Source organism: Triticum dicoccoides, chromosome 4B (assembly GCF_002162155.2).
Source record: "Triticum dicoccoides isolate Atlit2015 ecotype Zavitan chromosome 4B, WEW_v2.0, whole genome shotgun sequence".
Classification (NCBI taxonomy): Eukaryota; Viridiplantae; Streptophyta; class Magnoliopsida; order Poales; family Poaceae; genus Triticum; species Triticum dicoccoides.
In genome coordinates this window covers 570,491,277-570,496,145 of record NC_041387.1, presented here as the reverse complement: position 1 = coordinate 570,496,145, position 4,869 = coordinate 570,491,277, and positions in this window count along the sequence as shown.

Genomic DNA, 4,869 nt, shown 5'->3' with positions numbered 1-4,869 from the left:
CGCGGCGGGGGCATGGGGGCGGACGGACGGAGGAGAGGAGGTGGAAGGGAGGCCGGCGGCGAGTGGGTTGGGAGAGGAGAGGAGGATGGGGATCTGGATCGGGCTCCGTGGTTTTTTTTAGACAGACGGGAGTGGGTGGACAGGGACGGTTGGTGGGGTGGGGGTGGGGACCGGGCCGGGGTGGACACGCTTAGTAGTAGCATGGGGTCTCACCGGCGCTACTACTACTTTCTTAGTAGTAGCGCTGGTTTTATACCCCTCGCTACTACTATGGCCTATCCCGGGGGCATTGTTGGAGACCATTTAGTAGCAGCGCGGGTTTATACCCCTCGCTACTACTATCAACTTAGTAGTAGCGCGGTTTTTATACCCCTCGCTACTACTAATTAGCAGTAGCGCTCATTTTTAAACCGCGCTGCTGATAAACTTCCATGTATAAGGTTTTCCCTAGTAGTGAAGACTTATATCAAAACTATACTAAGTATGCATCCGTATCAAAGGAATGGGGCTATATCTTTGGACTGAACTGCAGAATGCCAGAATAGAGAGAAAACCTAGCCTATCGAAGACTAGCATCTTGAAGCATCTTGCAACATTAGAAGAGTGTAGATTAGCATATTATAAGTAGCAAACATATTGTAGTATTAATGCCCAGAGATCCTTCCTCGACTCCCAGCAAGAAAGCAATCCCAGAGCCACCATATCCAATTATCATCTCCAGTATCCAATTCTAGTTGTATAGATCAGGATACCACTCCAAGTCTTCATGTTACCGTGGACACGGATATTCGAATAGATAAAATTCCCTGCAGGGGTGCACCACATTACCCGATACGCTCAATCATCTCTGGTCGGACACACTTTCCTGGATAATGCCCGGCGTCAAAAGATCAACAAATTGTAGAATTACCTAGGCTCAAGAGAGAGGCTAGCATGCTGGTCTACATCCTAAATGTGAAGGGGTCATGGTACAATCGCCCTTTGCAATCCTGCACGTTGTGAACACGGCCAGAATCAGTCCTGGCTACCTCTTTATAGAAAGCAGTTGCTTACGCGGGCCACCCGGGGTGTGCGCCGCTAAACCACTAACGTCTATGAGATTTCGAAAGAAACATATGACATCGAGTGCCCATAACTTCCCGTGTGGAGGTTAGTTCGTATAGGTCTGTTGGATCACGGGTTCCAGCAAAACCCTCAAGGCTCAAACACTGGGGTGCGCATGGAGATTTCCTCCCTACCGATCTACGCCCTGGCTCGCTAAGATCTCGCAGACGAACTCGCAACACAAAGGGACACAGGGTTTATACTGGTTCGGGCCACCGTTGTGGTGTAATACCCTACTTCAGTGTGGTGGTGGATGGATTGCCTCTTGGGCTGATGATGAATAGTACAAGGGGAAGAACAGCCTCCTGAGGTTGAGATGTTCTTGTGCGGGTGTGTTGATGGAGTGGATCCTATCCTAGATCAGTTGTTCTCTACGGTGGTGGTTAGTTCTACTTATACAGGCCCTAGTCCTCTTCCCAAAGATTGAGCAGGAAGGGAGCCAACAATGGCCAATTTGAAAGGGGACAGCTAGTACAGCTTATCCTAACAAAAGTGGTCCTCTCCTGCAAAAGGCCCTGGAGGTGACGCCGTCTGGGACTCCATGGTGACCTCCGTCCTGCCGTCCTTCCGGTCCTGGTCTCATTGCACTGATAAGGAAACCTTTGCCTGATGCCTCGGCACCCCACGTCTGCGCTTGCCACCTTAGCACCAAAGAGGAAACAAGGACGCAGCGCGCGCTGGCACCCGCCTGATCTTGATTGTCATGGCTCACGTCACGAGAGCCTCGCGAGCTCTGTCCCTCCTTGATTTCTCTGCTCCTCGCGAGGCAGCCTGGTGTGGCCGCTCCTGAGGAAGTATTGCGTCGCCTGCCTCGCGAGGATTGGCCCCTCGCGAGGGTCTTGACTGCTTTGTTGATGAAGATGGGCCGTACAGGCCCGCAGCACAGCCACGCCGTGGGCCGCAGGCAGGCAAGTCTAGGGACCCCCGTTCCCAGAACGCCTACAGTAGCTCCCGGGCCCAAGGTGCGCTCGAGCTTGGCTTCGAAGCGAAGCCAAAGGTCAAGTGCGGAGCGCCGTGGGCCCCAAAAGCCTGCGGCCTTGGTCGACCCGTGGCAGTTGATTGGTCGTGGGCGTCTCCACTTCTCCATGCTGCCTCGGCAACTGCTCGACTTGACAAAATGCTGGCGCAGACAGCGCTCGCCTCCACTGTTCCCTGCGAAGAATCATGAAGTGCCCCGTGGGGGCGTGTAAAGGGTATGTAATGTCTTTTGTGTACACCTTCCTTGTTATGAAAATTTGCGAATGCATGTCCCGTTAAGGCTCAGTTTCCCCTTTCCAACCTCGCGATAGCTTGTTGCTCTACGCTGATAGGTCCCAGTCCCCAGGCAGGCTACATCCATTGTTGGTATGCCAGGTCGCGTTCCGTGGTCAAGGCAAGGAGGTGTGTGGCCCGGGGTCCAGTAAGAGCCCCTGAGGCGCGATGCTCAGCAGGTCCCCTATAGCGCTCAAGCAGCCATGGTAAGGCAAGAAAGGCAGGAGACGTGGCCACAACGGGGCTGCAGCATGCGTAACCCTTAGTCTCCATCAATTAGATAATCTGAGTGTGAGACTTATCTTGGTGGTTTGGGGTCGATCCCTTGCGATGCACGAGGCTGGCGCGCAAGCTTCTGCAGCATAGCTAAGTCGGGCCCATACGAGTCTCCCTCCTCCCGTGCTCTCCTTAGTGCTCTACGTCCTCAGGTGCCGGACCACGAGCGAGCTCAGCCGCCGCTGGTATGCGAGGTCGCGATGCCGTGGTCAAGGCCAGGGGGTGAGGGTTGGAGAGCCAGTAAGAGCTCCTGAGTCACGGTGGTTAGGAGCCCCCCTTTTAACTCGCAAGCGAATTACACGGGAGAAGAGGAAGCTCGTGATGCCGCCTACTATCTTCCTCATGAGATCCCTGTGAACCAGCACAAGGAGAAACATGGTTTGCCATTATGGTTGTTAGTCCGCCTGGTTGCTTCGTGAGGAGGCGACGACACTGAGGGCCTGGTGGGGTGACGTGCACGGGGCGTGCCGCGAGCCAGAGCTCGGCCGCTCAGATTTGTCGACATTGCAGGGACGGACCCATGCACAAGCATCATGCCAGCGTGAGTAGCCCTCGGGGGAGGTGATAGTCGAGCAGGCGACAGTCATGGATAGGTTAGGCATGAAAGGCAAACCATCTTGGGTAAATGCAGAAAGATACATGCCACTGGGTCAGGCCCGAGTGGCTTGGGGATGATGGACCCTGAGGGGCACCCCCAACAAGGTAAACTAAAGACACAAGTAAAAAGGGATACATGCCACAGGGACAGACCCACGCGGCCTGGGTATGATGTAGCCCGAGGGGCGCTCCCAGCTAAATGAACTTGGAAAATGTCACCTGGTTATGTCGATGAAGAGATGTCGGGGCAGCTGAAGGCATGCGGCGAAGGGGTCATTCCTCACGAGCCACCAGGGTCCTGAGCCTCAGGAGGCTCTGGGGGCTCAGGTGATTCCTTGAGGACCGTCTCCATCTTCTCCAGGACGGCCCAGTGCCTGGCCTCCTGAGCCGCCAGGATGCGCCGAAGGTTGCGCTGGTAGACCATTGACACGCTCGTCAAGCCAAAAGGCATACAGACGTAGTTGTGTGGTGGGCCCTCACAACGGCCCACACGCGAAGGGCAGAAAAGCTCCTGAGAAGCAGCCCTATTGATCCCGGGGACGTCGATGCAGACATGCAGCCCGACATCCTCGCCTGGATGGGGAGCTGCGCCTCGTGAGTGGCGCTCGCCGCGCATGGCCCTTGCTTCTTGCAATCCCTGAGTGGTCTTGGTGATGAACTCCTGAACGGTGGGCGATCCCTGCCCCATGTCCTCCTGAGAGAAACGTGCCGTGAAGCACGCCTCCAAGTGGTGCCCGAGCGCCTACCTCGTGATGTGGGCAAGGTCTGAGGCCCTCAATGAGAGAGCCCCCGAGCTCTGCCCGAGGAAGGCGCTAGGCGTGCCTTCCTATGCGGTGGAGGGAGGCGCTCCTAGAGCGGGCGCTGATCCTGATGAGGTTCCAGTCGTGACGCCATCCTCCTGAGGTCCGGTATGGCACAACTGCTTCTTCTTCTTGGGGATGGCCTCTGGAGGGCCGTCGGCCTTGCTGTCGAGGTCGTCAATTGCTGCAGCTTGAAAGGCACGCTCGAGGGAACACATCGCGTCTCTTTCTTCGCATGGGATCGTGATGATTCCGCCGCTTCCCGGCATCTTGAGGATGTTGTAGCCATGGTGTGTTACCGCCATGAACTTGGCCAGGCCTGGATACCCAAGGATGGCGTTGTATGGCAGACGGATGTGCACGACGTCAAAGTCAATGAGCTCGGTGCGGTAGTTCTTGCATTCTCTGAAGGTGACAGGGAGGCAGACCTGCCCTATCGGTGTGGTGGAGTCGTTGGTCACTCCTGAGAATGCCTTGGTAGGCCAAAGCTGATCATACGACACTTGGAGGTTGTCGAACGTATCGACGGGCAGGACGTTGAGCCCTGCTCTGCCGTTGATGATGGTCTTGGTAACTTGCACGTTGCTGATAACTGGTGAGCAAAGCATCGGGAGGGCGCCAGCGGTGGCCGCGCACTTGAGCTGATCTGCTGAGTTGAAGGTGATGGCGCACTGGGACCATCTGAGTGGGCGCGTGGCCTCGAGCTTGGGGAGGATTGCATTCACTTCACGAGCAAACTATTTGAAGATACACTGCGAGGCTGGGGGCTGGGCTCCGCCCAAGATGCAGGCGATAGTGCACGGCTACTGGAAGCCCCCTACCCCCTCGTCTTGATGGTGGT